The 22,450-nt window shown below is 46.4% G+C and overlaps 1 long non-coding RNA gene across 2 annotated transcripts in view; it reads left to right on the forward strand.

The window, feature by feature from the left end:
- The first annotated feature begins 334 nt into the window (after positions 1 to 334).
- The window catches only part of LOC132648087 (uncharacterized), a 30,906-nt gene continuing 8,790 nt past the window's right edge, over positions 335 to 22,450 (forward strand). The window contains exon 1 of one of the 2 annotated variants that reach the window (XR_009586463.1): positions 335 to 640. This is a non-coding gene — a long non-coding RNA (uncharacterized LOC132648087). The remainder of the gene's footprint in view (positions 641 to 22,450) is intronic. The other variant, XR_009586464.1, reaches the window with a different exon arrangement.

Below are 22,450 nucleotides of genomic sequence, written 5' to 3' on the forward strand. Positions count from 1 at the left end.
CTTCTCATGGCCTATAGTAAACAGCACCTGCAATCCTATTGCTCAGAGTGTTGTGTGTGCCTAGCACATTGAGAGGAGCCTTCCCTTGGGACACATCATTCTTTCCCCACAGTCCTATAAGACAGGCAGTTCTGAGCCTGCTGATTTTCCTTCGAAGAAGTTTGGGTTTACATAGTTTCCATGACTTGCCTAAGATGAAAGATGCAGGACTGCAGAGGACACATCAGCAGGGCAGAAGGGGGACGGGTTGGGAGAGTGGGCAGATAGGTTCCTGACCCTGTCACTCGACATCCACATCACTTCGCCGCCCCCACCATACAGACTCCCGCCAGTGTCTTGTCTTGAACTGTGTAGCCTGTCAGCACGTGAAGATCATTTGCAGCAACTGGGGAGCAGTGGGGTTTAGAGGTAGCAAGGGAGCTCGGGGAGACCGGAAAGCTGTCACTCTATTCTCATTGTAGAGCTGCCTCTCCGCCAGATGAAAGGGGAGACTTCCTGCTGAGAAGCATTCAGGACATTGCCGCTCAGCTGAGTGAAGACTCATGTCTCTACTAATATCCCGGAGGATCAGACAGATTATGGGGACTGTGCTGCAATTTCCTCTTCATTCATATTCCGCTGGCTGGACATTGTGCAGATGGTAAGCCCTGCTTGCTGGAAGTGTGGAAATGATGAACGAGAAGCACGGGACATTGGGATATCACTTGAACTGCAACTTAGTACCACAGTTATGATTGCAAACCCAGCGGCTCTTCGTGCTGACTCATATCCCAGCCCCCTCTTCGCTATGGAAGGTTTCTGCTGGCTGCATCTTTCCCCCCTCTCCCCCCCACCCCGCAGCTTGCTCCAGTCCCGCCGCTGTTTCTGCAAGCCTGGACTTCTCACGGCAGCCACGCACATGCACAAGTGAGCACACACCACACGGCCACCCGTGGCAGATATCACATGCACACATGCTTGCATGCCTGCTGCATATGCCAGAAACATTTGCGCACACATGAACACATGAACACATATCATATGCATCATGCAGTGCGTGCTCAGGAACACACACCACAGCATATACATGCACACATACACATTTCACATGATGCCCATATACCCGGCTGGCTCTTTACTCCACTGTGAGGACCTCTCTCTTCTCCCATACCTTCCATGGGACAAACCTCTCCTTTGTCCTCTGACATTCAGAGCCTTCGCCCTTGAGCCCCAGGGCCCTCTCCTTATGAAAATACTTACTTCTTTTAGCTACTTTGCTGTCTAGTGGCCTGTTCCTTTTAAAGTCAGTTTTCACCATAGAAATTCAAGTTCCTGAAAGTTGCAGGATGCCCTTGGAACCCTGGGAACTTTGGAACCCGGTCAGTCCTGGAACCCCCATTACTCTGTGCTTCCGGTGGCTTTGCCTTGCTGCAGGCTTTGAGTTTTGACATCTTTAAACGTCAGTTTTAAATTCATTACATTCAAGCCCTGATCCTGTCCAAGAAGATACCACTGAACTATTGCTGTCCAGTTCCAAGCCATCTTGGGTCTTCCTTTTTTTGGAATCCAGTTGGGGATTGTTGGGGCCTCTGGTTCCTGAGAGTCAGACACAGCTAAGCACTCATCCTTTGCGGGGTACCCCATGCTCTCTGAAGACCGACTCCCCCTATCTCTAAGGTGCTGCTGGTTATTGCTTTCCGTGATAATCTGCAGGGAGTTGTAGTAGAGCACCCAGCTGGGGATTAAACACCAGAAATCCATTCTGGAGTGTTGAAGGCTGGAAGAGTGGCCTCAGGCTGACAGCAAAGTGGTGAGGGCCTGGAGCCCAGATGCTTGTCGATGCCACTCTCAGACCATTGTTCTCACACGGTATCTCTGTCCGTGTCTCTGTACCGTGAGTGCTAGTGGTTAGAACTTTAACACATGAATTCTGTGAGGAGAACAGTCTAGACCATGACCCTTTCCTGTTGTTAAACATACACGGCACAAATCTTGATCTTTCTGGGGGGAGGGATCATTTGCTCTGTAAAATGGGATTAAGAAGAATTCTGATCTCTTCAGGTTGTTGTGAGGACCAAGGTTTAGCATGGCCTGGTTCCTAAGTGCCATGTAAGTGCTAGAAGCATTTAAAGAAAAAAAAATCGGTGATAATGATGGCAAGCAGCCCTCAGTGTTGGGTAGCTTCAGTGTTGGCCATTTAGCATGAGCTGCTTTCACTCTGGCCATTTTCTCTCCAGGAGGCTTCCCTATGGCTGCCCAGCACCCTAGATTCAGGTCAATTTTATATTTTAGCCCTGTTGTGAGGACTATAGTGTGCTCTGACAGAATGAGGCACTGGACCTGCCTAGCTCCTCTCTCTCCTCTACGTAACTGGATAGCCTGAGGCTCCCTTACTCTCATCCAGCATCTGTCTTTGACCTTGGCACTTTCCCCAGTGTTGTGCTGGGTGCCAGGGGTGCTGCCAATTCTCCAAGCCTGCTAAGCACACTCTTCCTTCACTCCTGTGACATAGGAGGGACCCATGTCCCTTCCAGGGGGGCAGCTGCCTGGATTCCTGTAGGAAGGTGCTGCTGTTCTGGTCACTGCTCCACTCACCCTGCTTGCACGGAGGGGGGGGGCATCTTCTGAGGAGGCTTCCTGCTCAAAAACGTTGCTTCTAACTCCGAGGATCCATTCTGTCAGCATTTCTTGAAAACCTTAAACTGTAATCTGAACCTAATTCCATGTTCTGTTTGGTGTGTTATGTGCACATAAACATGCCCATGGAGAGGCCAAGGCCTTAGTGGTTTACAAAGCGGTCAACGCTGAACCCCACTTTCTTCCTTCCGAGCTACTGTGAGCTTCTCCTGTACCTTCACGTGTGCTATGGCCCTACTTCCTGTAAGCAGCACATCTTTTGTCTTGTCCCCAGGAGGGAACACCTGCTCTAGGCAAGGCCTGGGGTCAGACTCTGGGAGACACATTGCTGTGGTAGCTTCTTCGTGCCTTCAGTGCGTCTTGTCTATACTTAACCGCACTGTGCTGTGCTTGTCTGTGGCTTCCCTGGCTAGACTGCTCCTCAACTGCTGGGAGAGTGATCCATTCAACTTTTTCTCTGCAGTGCCCAGCACAGTGCCTGGCTACAGATGAATGGAGCCAGTGAGGAGAGTCCTGGGCTCCAGCCATGCTGGGCAGTGCCTTTCATGGCATTTTCCGTTTGGCCTCACCTCTTCCTTTGTCCCGTTTTTAGCCTAATTCCTTTCAAGGCTCTGGCATGGGACTCTGAGCTCATTTTCATGATTGCTTTAAATATTTGGGGCTGTTGGCATGCCAACACAAGGACCCACGCTAAGGAGGGAGAGGAATTCTTCAGCTCTCTGGGTCCTGCCCAAATACAAGGAATGTGCCAGAGGCAGGGGAGGTTCTGAGGAAGTGCCAGCTTGGTTCTAACCAAACTGCTTTCCTACCTGGCCGTTGGAGCCAGGAATTTGGGCAGGACAAAAGAAAGAAGGGGCCTGTGGAAATGATGCAATTCCTAGAAACTGGGGAGCAGCCCCAGAGGGAGACGGAGGAAGAGCAGCTGCATCGGTACGGGATGCAGATGCTACACCAACTGTACCCAAGGATGGTGAGGACCTTTGGGTATAAACGGCAGAAAGCAGACAGGCCTCGTGAGCCACATATGAAAGCCAGAGATAGCAGAAGGCTTTGTCATAGGAAAACAAGGAAGCTATGAAAGGAAGCCTGTGAACATTTACCACAGAGACAGACCTCAGAGCTCACTCCGCATAGCCCCTGCTCTTCTATAGACAAGGAAACATTACAGAATCAGCCCTATTCCAGCATTTGGGAGGCAGAGGCAAAAAGATTCTAACAAATTTGAGGTCAGCCTGGTCTATATAGCAAGTTCCAGGTCAGCCGGGACTATATGGCAAGGCCCTGTCTCAGAAAACAAAAAGAAACAAGGAAATAGAAACTCGTAGCTCATGGTTGCGCCAGCCCTGTGGCCTAGACTCTTCTCAAATCTCCTATCTTTTCAGCAGAATGGAAGCGCTAGACTTGGGTCCTTTAGATTTTCTTCAGCAACTGGTACACACAGAGTGGAAGCCCCGGCTTCTTTGACCAGTTCTTGCTCTCTGCCATTGCCCAGTATTAAGCAATTTGAATATTTACCTTGTCCCAGATCAGCCTTGTGAGGTACACATCTTTCTCCTCATTTTAAAGACAAGGAAACTGAAGTTCAAAGGCCAAATGATTAGCCTCAGATCGACTGCCTACTGAACAGTGAAGCTCGGATTCCAATACTGAGGCTAAATCTGGAGCTTAGGCTCTGGACAGCTGTTTTCTGAAGTCTTTCCTGCCTGGCCTTTACAGACCTCAAGAGTCTGGGTCAAAAAAGGGGGTGAGATCTTGAAATTCCAGATAAAGCCATAGCATTCCAGAGCTCCTGACGTGAGGCTTGAAATAGGTGGGCATGGGCCTCAGAGAGGCATGGACCTATTCTTTTTCAAGAGTCTTCAGTTTCAAAGATATCTGTGGCTGTGGAAGGTAGGGACCCATGGTGAGGCCATGGTTGGGGAGTAGGCTTTAAGAGAAGGCAGCCTGGCAGTCCACAGTAAGGAACCAGAGCTTTCCTGCTTGACTGCTCTAGAACTCCCTCTACGGTGGGAGAGTATTCCTTAAGCACTCTCAGCTCTTTTCATTTCCGCTGGTACTTCAAGCTGATGAGGTGCCTCCCAAATCTTCTCCTTGGTTCTTACAAGGGGGGTTGCCATTCGGACACTGAACAGGGAAGACAGGATGATTCACTCAAGGACATCCAGGTAGATTTTAACACTCACAGCCAGTGCTCAGGTCTCTTGGGTTCTCAATGGAGTCTTTGCCTGAGGATCAAGGCACCAGTAGGAATGCTGCAGGAAGAAGCAGCCCCACCTTCAGGAATCGTGGCCTGGCCTCCATTGTTATGCTTACCCTGATTGGACTACAGGAAGTCCTATTTTCTTCACCATAAGTTGGTTCAAGAAAAGCCATGTGAAATAATTGTGGCTCGTGAGATATAAATGGCAGCTTGTGGGGAAATTCCCCCCCTAAAGACAGCCACAGGAAAGAACTGTTGTCTGAAACTATTCCTGAGGGGTCACGAACAAACATTTACTCTTTGAAGACAGAGAACGAAGGATACTATTGAAGTCTAACTTGGTGAACCAATGAGTTTTATTGGAATTACTTACAGGAATTTGAGTAAGGGGTTATTTAGAGGAGCAGAAATGACTTACAGACAGCTATACCACCAAAGCCAAACCCAGCCTGAGTGAGGACTCACAAAAGCTGGACACCTAGAGTACATTCCACAACTTGCAGGTGGCAATACAGGTTGGAGAGCATCTCTTTCAGGGATCTCGGGTGGTCCCTGCTTCTTTCAGGCGGCTCAGTTGTCGGAAAGTGTCCCTCACCAGACATTACTGCTTCGGGAGGGAGAGGCTTGCTACCCAGCAAGGACAAACTCCATCGTTCTGCTCATTCCTCTGTCTGTCACGTGCTGACCAGCATTGTGCAGTTAACTTGTTACTTGGAGGAGTCCCCGTGACCTTCTCTTTGCTTCCAAGCTGCCTCAAGGGAAGCAGTACCTGCCACCATGCTCCATCTTAACACAGCCCCAGAAATAAGAGGCCCAGCAGCATATGGACCATAGCTCTTCCTCCCAGGCACACACGCTTGCTCAGGAGTGCTTGCTCAGGTGCTGCTCACAGTGAGCACTGGGCAAGATAACTAACCCCTCACAGACATAGCCACGGGCCACTCTGGATCTGGGCATTTCTGCTGTGAGGCAGCTGCAGCTAAGGAGGACTGGTCCATTCGGTTTTAGAAAAGGAGACTTGACAAGATGGGCTATCCACATGGAATTAGTACATACGTGATGAAGATGTTAGCCACAAGCTGGAACCAGTGGTGTCCATTAGAAAGCTAAGGGGAATCCTATGACACAAAGAGAAAGATGAGATTGCTGATTCTCTGGATTCAGCAGCCTCTGCATCGCCTGCTCTGAGGAAAGCAGCCGCTAAAGGCAAGGCAGGAGACAGCAGAGACATCAAACAAGAAGCCAGGAGGCAGGGAGATGAAAACCAGGGTTGAAGAGATTCCAGAGGATGGGGCCATCAGGGTTAAGCCAACTGTTTCACGGAATTCCAGATTGCCAAACACAAACACTTGGAGTTCAAAAAGGACTTCAGGAGAAAGCCAGTGTCATCACAAACTGCCTTCAGGATATAGATGGGCACAATCCTCTTAAAAGGCAATTTCAATATGGTTCAAAGGGCATAAGAACTGCAAACTTGCTGGTCCAGAAATTCAAGGAGAATATAATTCAGAAAATACAACCATCTAAGTTTAGGGAGTCCACTCACAAGCAATGGCCAATGTCAATGATGGCCTTGGTTTAAGCACTTTACGTTGATTATCTTATTTGGTTTCTAAGACAACCCTGTAAGATAAGTATCTTTTCTTCAAAAAGGCTAAGAGCTAAGTCGTCTGAGCCACATCTGAGAACTAATGAATCCCAACATCAAGATTAAAGTCGGATGGCAGTTGCAAGGCCTACCTCCATTCTTACCTCCCGGGCAATACTTGCCTTTTGAAATGATTGGAGAGGAGCACAACCCTCACCCTGAGGGTGTTTGTTTTAATATAATAACAACAAGAAACAACCTACTTGTTTAACAGCTGGTGACACATGACTCCCAAATGAGGCTGCAGGGTATAGATGTTAAAGTTCATGTTATAAAAGAGTACTCAGATACATTTGGATTTTGATGATACATTTTTAAGTGAGAACAGTATGAACCAAATTGTGGGAGAGGGGGTGTCTGTGATCTTTCACATGTGCAGATGTTGGCAGACGGGCAAGGCTAGACCACCTGCAGTGCTGACAGGTACCCTACCATCTTCATTCTGCCTGGTGTGAGAACCCATCCGTGTGCTCCCGTCAGCGCCCTGGACCAAAATGCTGCCTATTTTAACAGAGAAAAGACAAATAGAGTGTGTGGCATGGTCCCATGCCCAAAGCATCATAGTTTCCCCTCAAAAAAATTCCAGGGAACTTTCTAGATTAGGCAGAATTCTCACAGACTTGCCTAATGGGAAATGGTTGAGTAGAACCTGGAAGGATATTTCAGAGAAACGGTGCCACATCACACACAGTACGTGTGAGGGTGGAAGTTGGTCTCTCATGTAGGAGGTCCTGGAAAGTGCTTGCAAGAAGGATGTCCTGGCCTTCGGACTGTGAAGGGCAAAACACCATCACTGTCCCCTCTTCTGGGGTCATCAAATTTGCATTACCAGAAGCTAAGTTTTGGGATGATTTGAAAGTCACATTCAAATCATCTGCGTTTTCTGTCCCGTGCTTCACCCCAGCTCTATATCCATGTTCAGGCAAAGCCCAGAACTAACTGCTTAGAAAAATATTTAATTGAGATTCCTCCTACAGTGCCTATTTCTGTCTCAATAAGGCCTTGGCATGCCATGGGTGGCTAAATATATTGGCTTTTTCCTCTCCAATGCCAGCCTAAGTTTTTTTTTTTTTTTTTTAATGTTCTCAAGTACATCTTGCCCAGCTTCCCTTAAGAAAGTATTTACAGCATTAGCCCTTTGTTATCTGAAGGAAAAACTGTAGAAGGATGCTTTTGGCATGCTTTGACTGGAGAGGCTAGAGAATTCTTGCTTTCATGTGCTCTCTCTCTCTCTCTCTCTCCTCATCCATGAAAATGTCTGTCGAACTCTGAGTTTTATGGGTACCATGTTTAACATGGATCACACAGATTGATGACCTGTCCCCTGGGTGTCTGTGCACAGGGTATCAAGCACAACAGATGCACAAAACTGAGCTGAGAGGAGGGTCTGAGGGACTTCCTGAGAGGAAACACAGGCTACATTTTCCAAGTGCCAGCATCTCCACCTGTCTTAGCTGTATTAGGAATTAAGTGAATGGAGGAGACTGAAGAAAGGAACAGTGAGAACACAAGGGCAAATGAAATCCAGTGCATGTTTCATTCGCTTGGGGTCAATAGCATGGGCACCTTTCCCAGTAGAATTCTTTTGTTGGATTTGATATTTGACTCCAAAGGAGTCTTAAGTATGATTAATTTTTCCCTTCTAGGCTTTGTTTCCATTATAAAATTTATTAGTACAGAGAAATGTTTTATAAACATTTTAGTGACACAGAACCATTTCTGAAAACAAAAGTATGTAAGGTACTCATATTCAATTACAGTGAGATCCCAGCTATTATGGCTGAGGCAGGACTGGGAGACCCCAGTCATGGCTTCTTTCCTTCACTCACTCACTAACTTGCCTCAGTAGATCTCCAGAGATCCCCGGGGCTGCAGCTGAAACCTCTAGACTGAGTGGATGCTTCAGGCTTCCCTGGCTATAAGCTGGTGCCTCAGGAGTCATCTTTCCATGGGGCTGTTCCATGCCTCTTGTAGAAGTGTCTACCTGATACTTGGGGCCTCTGATGAGGCTGGAAGGATGTGGTCTTGGTGTTCAGGATAGCCAAATGCTGGAAGCATGGTTCTTCTGGTAGAAAGGGAGGAGATAGCTATATAAAAGTAGGAGAACGTCAATAGAAGGAGGAGGAGGAGAGAAAGAAGAAGAGGAACAAGAGGAAGAAGAAGAGGAAGAGAAGGAGGAGGAGGAGGAGAAGGAGGAGGAGGAGGAGGAGGAGGAGGAGGAGGAGGAGGAGGAGGAGGAGGAGGAGGAGGAAGAAGAAGAAGAAGAAGAAGAAGAAGAAGAAGAAGAAGAAGAAGAAGAAAATGAAGAAGAAACAAAGAAACCACACAAAACAAAACAAACCCCAAAACTACGCTCTGGGGGTGTCACAGAGGGCTCTGCTTTTTACAGAGCCCTCCTTCCATCCCATCCCTTTTGTAGGACAACCTCTTTTAGTTTGTCACAGAAGCTTTCAATGGGGGGGGGGTTGGGGGTTGACATCTCAAATAGTTTTTTTTTTTTAACAAAGGTGAATTAGAGAACAATCTTTCTGTTTTATAGATGAGGAGACTGATGCTCAATGTTATTGTCTCTTCCTTAAAGAACCTAAGATTCGATGAGATACTGAGACTATCTCACACCATTTCTGCCTCCTAAAAATAGTCCTTTTTGTTCCTTAATTTCCATCTTTTTCTCTTCTTTCTTTCTTTCTTTTTTTTTTTAAACTAATATAACCATTTCCTCTGTGCTTGTCTGTTTTCTTGAAATCATCTAGAAAAGCCTGGAGTCGGACTTCCGTTCCTTCTTAACATTGCATGGGAAGCAGGGTGAGTGTTGAGGACTCCAAGAAAGCCCCACAGGACTTGTGTCAGATTGCCATCTCTGTCCAAGGACAGGGCTTTGGTGATCTTGCTGGTTGCTGGATGGTAGACAAGATATTTTTATGGTGAAGGTGATTTCAACCCTGGAAGTAATTAATTCCCCAAATCTTATTAATGCAGGAGCTGAATACCAGACGCTCCTTCGGGTCTGCAAGCCGATAGGCTTTGCCTTCCTTCAGTAGCTGCCCCACTAGTGTGGAGCCTTTTAGGGGCATTCCAAACCCCTGCACCTCTCCCCATCACGGGGCTGGCCTACAGTCAAGCATCTTCACACTCTGCTGCTTCCATCTGGAACTTCCTTCCTCAATTCCTGATGCTGGCTCCCTCCGAGCCTGCTTGCTATTCTGGTGCCCAGAAACCCACACAGCTCTGCCAACCAAATTCCTGCTAAACTGCAACGCCGGATAAGGGTAGGCTTCCTTAGGGGCAGAATTCATGAGCAAGGAGACCAATATCTGACCTCTGACAGTACATCAAGGCATACCTTAAAGGAATAGAAGGACACAGACCTGGGGAGTCTGTTACAGCACATGCAACCCAGGCAAGAGGTTACCAAGAGCATACAAAGAAATCTACACACGACCTCTGGGCCTACTGATTCTGTGCTCTTTAATACTGATTCCCCTTAAGCCATGAGACTTTGCCTTCTATAGAGTTCAATCCCTCTGGAAATTTTCATTCTCCCTCTGGAAAAAAAAATGGAGGTAGCTGATAACTGTAATCCCAGCCAGCACTTGGGAAGTTGAGGCAAGAGGATCAGAAGCTCCAGGACAGCTTGGCTTCATAGTGAAAGTCTATGTCAAACAATGACAACAACAACAAAAAACAAAACAAAACAGAACACTTCATCCTCATGGAGGAGTCTCAGTACAGAATCTGGGGAACTGCTGATGGTGTCAGGGGCCCAAGTTAAACCTAGGGAAATACAGGTGATGAGTTCACTGCTGGCTTCCTCTGGAGAGCTTGCATGACTATCTGCCTCCGGGAAGACTTGGTTATGAATTCATCAAGGTCTTAGGACATGTGACACTGGGATAGAGTGAGAAGCAGGGGTAAGCTTAAATGCAGGGAGATCCAGACTCTCTTAGAGGTGCACACTCTCATCTGCATGGCATGGAGGGAGCTAGTTCCAGTCACCGAACATGACCTTATCCAAAACAGACGGATTGCCTTTATTCTTGAGGCTGGTCTTTTCTTACTTGCCATTCTCCAGTGCTACCAGTACTGGTCCCTTGCTGTCCTGACAAAAGCCAGGAAGCATTCTTGATTCCCGTTTCCTGTATCCCCTCTATCCAGCCTTTAGTGAACTATTCCCTCCACTGTGGACGATTTTCCCACTGGTGCCTCTGGCCTGCCCCATGACGTGTGGGAGGGGAGTCCTTTAGACATAGAAATTCAGTTTGATAATATTAGGGCCTCCCACTTGCCACATTCCAGTGAAATCATGATCAGCCCCCCTCTGCTCAGCTTTCTAGCATCCACACACTGCGCCCTCTCACGTCATTTTGTATTGTTTCTTTCCGGGGCTTTCCTTCTTAGGTCGGGATTGTTTGGTCTTCCTGCCCTCCTATAAGCATGTCAGCCTGCTTCTTCCCCCTGGGCTCGGGCCTGAACTGTCAGTTTCAGTTCTGCTCCAATTTCCCAGGCTACCGAAGCCCATCTTTCCTGGGAAGCCTTCAAATTGAGAACATTCCCCTGTATGCCCTTGCTGGCTTTCTGTTGCTTAGTTCTAAAACAGCATCTACTTGGTAACATATTATATTCTGTTAAATGTTGTCTTTTCAGTAAAGTGACAATTCTGGATGAATGCCTCTGTCTGTTTTGTAAACGAAGAATGGAAAGCCCAGAAAAGTATTCCTATATCCCTAGTTGTTATATGACTGAAGCAGGATTTGCAACAAGGGCAGCTTGATATGCATCGAGTTAGACACGTGAAGAGGAGGTGTGCTTAGAACCAGTGTCAGAATAAAATGCTTCTGTGTTTATTTAAGTTGTTTGCTTATTTATTCGTTACATATGTGTGGTGTGTGTGTGAGAGAGAGTGAGAAACAGCGAGAAAGAGATAAAAAGGGGTTTGTACGTGAGCATGTATATTCTATGGTATGCATGTGGGGGTCACAAGACAATTTTTTGGAGTAGGTTCTCTCCTTTTACCTTTAAGTGGGTTCTGGGGATCAAACGCAGGTCATCAGGCTTACAGGACAAGGGATTGTTATCCACTGATCCACGTCTGCAAGCCATCTTGTATGTTAATTTCCCTCATACCCTGAAAGCTTACATCTCACATGGATGTTCTTTAAGGCTCTTTATTTATTTATTTTCCCAGACAAGCAAAAGGCTTGTCTCTTTAAGAATGTCCTGCCGGGCATGGTGGTGCATGCCTTTAATCCTAGCACTTGGGAGGCAGAGGTAGGCAGATCTCTGTGAGCTTGAGGCCAGCCTGGCCTACAATATGAGTTCTAGGACAGCCAGGACTGTTACACAGAGAAATACTGTCTTGAAAAACCAAAATATAATTAAATTAAAGGTCTTGTGTATTTTTCTGGGATAGGAATTCTTCTAACATGTTAGCATGTTGCTTGGTAGGAGACGGCCTGGAGGAGGCCTGATGCGGCAAGGTGTAGCCAGTTCACTCACCCCAGACTGGTACCAACTGCTTTGGATAAACGTTTCCCCAAGGCTCATGTGTTAAAGGCTTAATCCTCAGCCTTGGAATTGTTGGGAGATGGTGGAACCTTTAAGAAGTCTAGTGGAAGACATTAGAGACATGTCCTTAAAGGCAATATTGGGATTTTGTTACCTCCTCTTTGCTTCCAGGTTTGCTCTGAGCACCTTCTTCAGCTTCATAGCCTCACCAGGATGTTCTGCCTCACCACTCCTCCCAAAGCGATAGGCCAACTGAATATGGGCTGAGAGCTCTAAAACAGTGAGCCCAGGTAGGCCTTTTCTCCTCACAAAGTTGATTTAGCTGAGGAATTTGTTTCCATAATAGAAAACTAAGTAATACAGTGGGTAATCTTGCATAAGATCATATTATAATCAAATGGACAAGGCCATGAAATAGATTCTAGAAACAGAACTTAGGTATTATAAATACATGTGCCTTAACTAGATTTTCAGATGTGAGAAATTTCCCATGAGCTCAAAAGAAAACCTCCCCACTGTACGAGACTGTTGATCTAACCCTGTTGTATCTGGTTGCATGTGGATGGGGGCGGGGGAGGCAGAGGAAGATGTGTAGAGAAAGAAAATACAGAAAAGAAATGGAAAATAGCGGGAAGCAAGTTGGTGGAAGTCCCTTTGAAGTAGATGGAATATTTGTCTCAGATTTGCAAAGTTAGAAGGGAAGGTGGTTTTGGTCTTAGGTACCAATTTTTTGCAATGGCTTTTCATATGCCAGCGAGGTGACAAGGTCTCATGTTCGTGACTGCAGCTAAGCTGCTTCTGTCTATCACACCGGAACTTGCAAATCGACAGGACAAAGGCTAAGCTTTACCTGGACAGTCCTGGTGAGGCTTGGGCCTACCTCTTGATCTTTCTATTGTAAAGGAAGAGGCATGATGTGGCAGAGGAATTCCACCCCCTGACACTCTCAGTACCCTTGGCCTAGATTCCCAAGGGCCTTTACTCTAGAAAACAAAGGTTGCTATGGCATTACCATAGAACTGATATAAGCTGTCAGCATTTCTAACGGTGGCACTGTGCTCTTTGTTCTGAGGTTCAAGTTCACGTGTCTTTTCAGTGGTTGGGTCTTTGATTTCATGGAAGAGAGGACTGAGGGGCCTGGAAGCCTAAAGATGTTAAGTAATAGACTTTCCTAGAAGGCTTTTTTTCTCTCTCTTCTGGGATGTAAGTATGCCGTGGCCATAAAATCCACAGGCTTCCTGGAGCCTCAGAAAGAGGAGAAAATGAGGAATCAGTACATGAGCAAGTGTGTGGCTTTGTGGTCTGTCCTTATCAAGGATGGTGGCTGGAAGGGTGGGCATTTTTCATGGTGAGACTATATGCCCCATTCAGTAGCTCTTTGACGAAAGTGACTCAGTTCCTTAAAATAAAGGGGCTGTCCCACAGGAGGTGACACACATAGTAGAAACACAGTAAGCTATAGAACCACACATTTCTGGGATCACTTCCCAACCCGGGTTCCAGGTGTTGCGTGTTATGACAGCTTTCTGAGCAGAAGTGTGCCCTCCAAGGAAGGTTGGAGGAACTGAACAACCTTCGGTTGTTCAGTAGCTACCTGAGTGGTCCCTGACATCTTCCAGTCTTCCGAGCAGTGTCTTGGTCCCAGCCAGAGGTAGTTCTAGGACGTGAAAGAAGGTTCTATTTGTTCACACAGGCCTGCGGATCTTCAAGGACTGGGGCTTTCTCACAGTTCAGGCTCAGGAGGGATATAAGGAGGAGCCAGAAAAGGCTGGATGAGGTCATCTTGCAGGGTCTGGGGAGGTGGGCCAAAGAGAAAAACTGGGCTTTTCTTTCCTAAGCCAAACCAGGCCACTACTTGGTAGATGTACTACGGAGTAGTACCGATATTTTGCTGCCACAGCTCTTCGATCCATCCTCCCTCCGTGGATGCTGGAGTGTGAACAGCGTGACCCAGAAAACATCTCCAGCACTGGCCTTACCTGCCTCCTTCTGGCACTTTCACACCAGAGCTCGTGGGATGGCAAATATTGTCAACTTGATTGAATTAAGAAACATAGAGGGCGATAGTGAGGCACACCTTTGAATGTGTCTGCAAGGGCGTTTCCAGGAGGGTTAATTGAAGAAGGAAGACTTGGTTTGAGTGTGGGTTATCCTGTCATAAACTGAGGTCTCTAGCTGAGTAAATAGGAGCAAAGAGAAGTCTATCTGAACAGCAGCATTCCTGTTCTCCACCTTTTCATCCAATAAGATATGAGCAAGCTGCCTGCTATCGCCAGACAGGAGCTGATAATGCTACCATGCTTTTCCTACTAGGGTGTACTGGATCGCCACTGAACTATGACTTGAATAAACTTATTCCCCCTTACATTGCTTCCTCTCAGGTCTTTTGTCATGGGAATGAGACCCCTGCCCCCAGTTCTTTGACTTTTCTTTTCCTGAGATGTGGGAGTCATCTCCCTCCCTGCCTCCACTTGAACCTGGCCTTGAGACTCCTCGACGAATGAATACGGTAGAAGGGGTACTGTGCCAACTTCTGGACCCAGGCCTCCAGAACTGGCAGCTCCCTCTTCCTGTCTCCTGAGACACTCTTGGAACCTCGCCACTGCGATGAGAGAAAGCCAAGGCAGCCCATGGGGAGGAAAGGCCAATGTAGAGAGGGGCTGACTCTCCAAGTCCACAGGTCTGGCCAGGCACTTGGCCATCCCTAGCACCAGGATGCCAACTCTGAGAGCAGCCATCCTGTACCCCGCCCCCAGTCAAGTGCCCCAGCTGGCAGGGGATGGAGCAAAGACAGGCCATTCATTCCACTGCCCAGCCCAGGTTTCAGATCCTTGTGCACAGTAGAAGGCTGTTGCTCCCTTAATCTCTAAGTCTCTGGATGATTTGTAACTGCAACAGAAACTTAAAATTCCTGGCTGGGGAGAACCTAGAGTTCTTCTAGGTCTGCAAATGGTACTGACATTTTCCTTAAAATAGCTCTAACTCAGCGATCCCGTAAAGCTATCTTTCTTTAACAAACCAATGTCCAAACCTCTCCACTCCTCTGAAAGAAGGTGGCAATGGCTAAGCAGCCCCATTGGCCTCCCTTCTCATCCTACTTCTCCCTCACAACTCTCTTCTCCTAGTTTTTCCTCCTTCATATATGTACATGAATACATATATTTTAGCAAAATTATATATATATATATTTATATATTAGCAGAAACCTCAGAAATCATGGCCTCAGTCTCCTTTAAGCTTCCCCTCATTTTAGGGAGTATATGTATGTGCCCATGTGTGTCTGAGTGCGGAGGATAGTCTCCTGGCATTGCTAGTGATCAAAAAGTCATAGGGAACTGACCGTTATAATTACTAAGTGGGGTGTGTGTGTGCGTGTGTGTGTGTGTGTGTGTGTGTGTCTCACTGAGACACTAGCCATCCATCTCTTTAACTCTCTCTTTACGTCACTCTGTGTTTTCTAATTCTTCTACAACGGACGTAGATTGAGTAGCTTCCAAAGCCGATGTTCATGGTTCATCAGATTTCACATTCTGATGAATTTCCTTCCAGCCTTTCACCTGTATGCAAACATCTGCTGTGTGTTTATGATCCTGCCATAAATACAGTTTTAAGTCTTGACTTTTCACTGTCCTTTATATTTTAGGAGTCTCTTTCTCTCAATAAATCTTCTCCCAAGCCTGCTTTCTAATGAGTTTATACTGCCCTAGCTTATATAGAATTCTTTGTACTGTCCTAGCATGGTAACTTACTCAATTATTAATTTGTTTAGAATTTGTTTGACATTTAGACTGTGCTATGCATATATGTTTTATACATACATAGACATATACACATACGTGTTTGTGTCACATCCTTATACATAAACTTCTTCAAACCTTTACATTTTGAGTGTTTTCACTCTTTTTTGGGTTTTAAAAATTCTTTTCACTGTTTTTAATTTTCCAATTTATTAGTTACTTAATGATAATAAACACATTACTATCATCATCATCATCATCATCATTAGTAGTAGTAGTATGTGTGTTGGTCTGGGCATGAACATGTCATGACACGCATGTGGAGGTCAGAGAGCAACTTTTGGGTATCAGTCAGTTCTCTCCTTCTACCCAAGTGAGATCTGGGGCTCCAACATGAGTCACTAGCTGGTAGATCAAACGCTCTTACCTGTTGAGCCATCCTCCTCAGCCCTGCTTTGTTCTTTTGAAGCTCCTGCTATGCAGTGCAGGCTGGCCTTGGGCACAAGACCTGCCTTCCTTAGTGTCTTTAGTGCTGATGTCGTAGGCATGCAGCCCCTGGGCTTAACTGCCTCACGTTGTTTCTTGATAGCACAGCACAACATTTTGGAACCTAGCCTTCAGAATGTTGGCTTTCAGGAACCATTGCCTTGTTACCTGGGCCTCTCTTAACCCTCATTCCCAGAGCAGAAACAGGGGTGGGGAGTCTAAAGAAAGAAGAGATCGGGAAAAACAAGGGAATGTGTATGAAGATGGCAGGAAAGACTCTTGAACTTGCCTTATAAATATTTTAAGGTCATGGGAGACGGTTTTTGCTCCATCATCAAAGCCTAATGCAATGAGGGAAGAAGAGAGACTTGACAATGGTCGCACGGAGAGATGTCATCCTCACAAGGACTGTGAGTTAAGGCTATCTTATGCTATAAATGGCAAACATAGGACCTAAGCAGTTAGATAACATGCCCAAGGGCAGACAGCTGGCAAGAACTGGGCTCAAAGTGATATCTGGCTAGAGTCAGCGACATCAGCCCCCACGCAGGCTCCAGGCTTTCCCTATCAATATAGGTAAATGACAGTAGGCTTTGTCCCCCTCTCCCTCCCTCATTCCTTGCCTTAAATGGCTCTTTCTCTGTTTGAATAGGAGTTAATGAGATAACTACAGGGAACCAGGGTCACAAGAAATGGGACACCATCCCCTGGAAGTTCCTGACCTTCTTTGTCGTAAAATGTCTGCTTATGACAAAGGCCTCCTCTTTCAGGTCTCAAGTTGACCCTGTCTGGAGGACCTTTGGGAGGACTCCTTGGTGAGGGGTTCTGGGTTGGATCTGGAGTCCATCTGTAGCTCTTTTGACCTTCGTTCTCCTAGTACCTGGAGCAAAAGCACAAGCAAGAGGAAGGGATAAACACCACTGGGTACATGGACTCAGACAGATCAAGTGGCTGCTGGACCTGTCTCCAGTGTCCATGTCAGAGAAGGGCCATGGAAGGCAGTGGATGGCAGGGGGACATGCTTATCAATCTGAAACCTGTGTTTAAAGTCCAGTTTGATGCAGGAGGATTTCTCCTTTGTCAGAGTTTTTGCCCACACCTTCATTCTCCTGGCTACTAAATTGTACCTACCCTTCAGGTCCTCTTGGCCTGATTTGCCCCCCAGGGAGCCGCCCCAGATGGACCCACATAGCTCTGTTTACATGCCTCATTCCATGTGGGTAGCTTCATCCGGGGATGACATTTAAGCTATTTTAAAACGGGAAGGATGGGTCCAGTCCCCAACTAATCTGAACCGATAGCTGGTTCTGCAGGAGTGTCTCTCCGAGGCCCTCTGTGGGAGCAAGCACCAACTCTTTAGTTGCTGAATGGGATGGAATCTGCCTATGCCGGGAGAGTAGATGATCAAGAGCCCTAGTGAGATGCAGGGTAGGTGTGATTTCCCAAGGCAGAAGTCTGCCCCTATTAAGAATGCGTATGGCTGGCACATAGAGGTGTGGCTGGGGCTCAGCCCGGAGTGAGACAACAGAATCCTGGTTTCTCCAGCTCACCGAGAGTATCTTTTTTCTGACTCCTTTAGAGTCATTGGGCACTTCCTTCCCCACCCTCCCTCCTCTCCATATCTCCACACAGATCCCAGCACTGGCTTCTAACGTCTTGTAGCAGCTGTCACATTCCAACTTGTCAGGGATGAGCAGAATGTGACCCAGGACCCGTTCTCGGTTATATAAATGGGGGAGCCACTGTCTTGTGCATGTCTTGACGTTTTCTTCATGGGTTGCCTTTCTCCACTACGAAGTGAGGGGTTTGGAAAAGCCAGTCTCTACAGCCCACTCAGTTCCTAAAATGAAGGGCTCCATTGTGCCCCCCATTGTGGAATGCTTTGGGAGTCTCAAATGTTTCTAGTACTGGTAAAGTCAGTATCTAGCTTTGTCCCTAACAGTAGGAGAGTAGTAAACGTTAGATAATTTCACCCCGGTACCATATATAGAACATTCGATCCTCAGTAAACCCCAGGAAACATCATCTATTTTTGCCGCCCTTGCTTAACTATAGGTATCACAGATGCTGGGATTTCCCCTCCCCTTGACTAATTGATGCCCCAAGCAGCCACATCTTAATCCCTGGATGAGCAACCATGAGTGGGTGATCACCAGGCTTTGTCCTACTTAAGAAGGCAAAGAGCTGACATCCGCTGACGTTTCATTTGGGACAGACCCTACGCTAGACACTGACTGTACATTGCTTCATCACAACTTGACTCCAAAGGACATGGAAACCGGAAAAGATGAAAGCCATGCTTGCGACAAATAGTGTTTTGTTGATTCATGCCCAGGTCTGTGGGCCTGAATGGTAGAACCTAAACCTACCCACGGTGAATGGCATGAATTCTGTTGGGAAGATAATTCCCTTTCTGTGTAGGTTTTCTGCAGAGAGTAGAAAGTCTTATACTTAGAAGTAAGACTCCCTGGGGGCCACATTCTCCCTAAAGCCATCTCTCACTTCTTTCAAGCCAGGCTTAATGACCCAAACTGCCAGTAAGGATGAAAGAATCTTGTTAATGAAGTCCTCCGCCACGGGAAGAAGATGAAAGAAAAGAGAAAGAAAAGAAGAAAGGGGTGTTGGGGGGGGGGGAGAACAATCCTTCACAAATATTTTCTGTTAATAAATTCCATTTTGCCTCTAAAATGTTTGCCAACTATCTAAGTGGACAAATTTTTCACATACCAGGGCAAACCATAGCCGAAAGGCCTCTCTCGTCTGCCAGCCCACAGCCTCTGTGTCTACAACCTCCCTGGGGGGAGCCTTTTGCGGATCTTGTGGTCTTCTCTGGAGACGTTCCTTCGCTATGAGGAGGCCCGGGGGATTTAGGCATGCCTTTCCCTAGTCCCGTAGGATGGTGTTCTGGAGCCCTGCACATCTTCGCGCGTACATACCTTCCTTTCCTGTCTCCTTCTCTCCCATCCCCTCCCTTCCTTCTCCCCCTCTCCTCCTGAATCAGGATGTAGGGAGCTTGCCTCGTGGCTCTCCTGCTGTTATTCGAGCTGCATCTACCCCTGTGGGGTTCAGGGAAAGCCTTTCCATCCTCTTCCTTTTTCTCCTCTCTTTTGCACCCCCCCCTTCCCAAACTTGCTGCTATGGGAAGAAAGAAGTTCCCAGACTCTAGGTACACTTTTGTGCATTAACAGATTTCGCACATTTTACTAAGGGCACATCTATGGCTTCCTTTTCCGAAAAGGACACAAGGTCCCAACATTGGGTTTGGAGGTGATTCGATTTAGCACCAAGGACTTGTTCATCTTTTGGTACGGATTTGCTAACATTTATGCTAATGATGACCTGGAGACTTCTGAAGCCGTGGGAAGGAGGAGGGAATAGCTAAAGGAGAAAGATAGATATTTGTCAACCCGTTCTGTGAGACTGAAGAGAAGATATGGATCTAGTGAAAACTGAAACGGGGCCACAGGGCTGGTTGTCTTCTCCCTGATGGAACATCCCTTTCCCTGCCAGCTCAGCCTTTTCCTTTCTTGGACTGGAGAAGAGCTGAATTCCATCACGTGGTCCTTACCCAGCCTGACTGGATCAATGCATGTAACATGGCTGCTTCTTTCTGAATGAGGCTCTCCTTGGCCCAAAACTAGTGTGGATTTGCTTTTTCTCTCTTTCCTTCTGGTGAACATTGGATACTTTCTAAGAGCCTGATGATTCTTCATTTTTTATTTGAAATAGTTTTTGTTACATGTTATTTGTTTGTTCGTTTGTTATGTGGGAGGAAGGGGGATCTGGATACTGCCACCATGCTTTCATGCGAGCACGTGCGTTGTGTGTTAATGTGTGAGTTTTCTCCATTTACCATGCAGGTTTTGGAGAATGACATGCTTCCTGTGTGTCTCTGCACTACATGCCTGTCTCGTGCCTGTAGAGGCCAGGAGAAGGCATCAGGCTCCTTGGAACTGGAATTATAAATGGTTATGATCTGCCATGTGGTACTAGGAAGCCAACCCTGGTTCTTTGCGAGATCAACAACTGCTCTTAACCTCTGAGCTATCTTTCTAGCCCCCGCGATGATTTCTCATTCTATAAGATCATTGAATCAGAGACTTTGGATGGTCAAGAGCCATCTAGGGTCACAACACCAAAACCCTAGTCTACATTCAAGGTAATTCTTTTTTTCTCCCCTTTAGCAGCTATTATTACCACATGATGCTAGATGCTAAGGATGTACCTGTAAGTAAAAAATACTCCTGATGGCACTTATTATGTGGTGAAAGAGCTGCAAAATACCAACAGGATTTAGCTGGTGGATGGAGCTGTAACCAGAGCCGTCTTTAATCTTTTCCCATGAGGAATAATTTATAATTGAAAACTTCATTTTAGCATAAACCATTTAACCCTACAATCCAACTTCTAGCATTTATTCTTACTTGTGTGTGCACATGTATACAATCATAGTAATATAATGAGGTAATGTTTGTTTATAACAAATTATTTGCCAATATGATGCTTACAGCAGCAAATAACTAGAGGTATCCTTAGTCTTACAATAGGGTGTTGGATTAAGTACACCATGGTGCAATTACATGATGGAATTCTTTCCAGTTATAATCACAAGAAAGCTCTTTTTGTATAGACACTCATAAAATCATCTCCAAAAGATATTGTTAAGAGAAAACAGCGAGGTACGAAGTGGGGTGTTCAATGGGCTATTGTGTTTGTAAAGTCCAGTCAGGCATTGTGGTGCTTGCCTGCAAGCACAGAATTTGGGTAGCGGAAGCAGGAAGGCCAGGAATTCAAGGTCATCCTTGACTACATGATAAGTTTCAGGCTAACCTGGGCTGCCCAAGTCTCTGTCTCAAAAACAAAGAATGAAGAGAGACAGGAAAGTGAGGTGGTAAAAACAACCTGCTCTGTGTGTATTTATGTATGTGTGTGTACACGGACTTGTTGGCCCACACGTGCCGTAATGTGCATGCAGAGGTCAGAGGAGCTTTGAAACCCTGGTCTTTCCTTCTGCCAGTTACAGGGGTTGAACTCAAGCCCTCAGATTTGCAAAGCAAGGGCACTTCCCCACTGGGCAATCTCACTGGCTCTTTTTTGAGTTAACTTTTAAAGAGGTGAGGACAGCAGTAAACCGAAGTGCATGCCTTTGATGTGGTGGAAGCGGCCACATGGTTTTATGTGCTGTACATGTGGAGTGATGCTGTCAGCTGTAGTGTTGCCAGGTCCTCCGGTTCCTCAAGAGACTGGAAACACCATGTTTTAAGAAGCGTCTGACGTATACATGATGGATTGAAGTTAAAACAACAACAACAAACCCAGAAGCCATACTGTCAAATGAAAGAGGCCTTCGGCTGTGCCTTATCTGGACCTGACAACGTATGATCCCTGTCGCTGAGGCTCCAACACCCTCCAGGGAGCTATCGTCATCACTCAGGAGAGAGGGGACAAGAATCACTTAGGTCAGAGGTGGCAGGATGGCAGGACAAGAGCAGAGGTAGAGGATAAAGACTAACGTGCATAGTGGGGGAATGGTGACATGAAAACAGAGATGTGGTGACAACTGGATGCAGGGATAAGGGACAAAGAAATGGAAGGCAACTGGATATATGAGCTTACAAGGTTTGTAGAATGGAATGACTTGAGGACAAAATGAAGTAAAAACGTCTCTGACAGGGAGATTTCAAGTTTTACCTCACTGCCACCGTCTTCAGTGATTTTCTTTTAATAATCATGAAGTATTGATGATAGTACCTGTCGTAAAAGGGACACACTAGTCAAGGAAATGCATATGCAAGTGCTCACGATGCTAAAAAAAAGATAATTGTTGCTCTCAATGCTGGGTTCTGAGTCTAAGCCTTGAGTATGCAAGATGTAATTCACCACTGAGCTACAATCCCAGCCCTTAAATGGTAGCGTTACAAACATTTGCTGTGCTCCTTTCCCTAGCATCCTTTTCCTGTTTAACAACCAGGTGGAGGTCATTCCATCTCCTTGGCAACAAGTCCAGGTTCAGGTACATTTTGTGATCGGTGATAGCCTAGAAGATCAATTCTGGCACTACCATTGGACCTGAACCAGGGGTAGGAGCCTGAACTATTGCAGCTATCCATCTACACTGAGAACAAGTCTGAGACAGAGCCAACAGAGTTCACACAGTGATAAGGAGAGAGAAATTAGGACCTGGTCAAAGAATTAATATCTGAGCCCAGCATTTTCAGATTACACTTGAGCCAGTGTATTCCCTTTTCCTTCAACATA

This window comes from Meriones unguiculatus, chromosome 15 (assembly GCF_030254825.1).
Source record: "Meriones unguiculatus strain TT.TT164.6M chromosome 15, Bangor_MerUng_6.1, whole genome shotgun sequence".
Lineage (NCBI taxonomy): Eukaryota > Metazoa > Chordata > Mammalia > Rodentia > Muridae > Meriones > Meriones unguiculatus.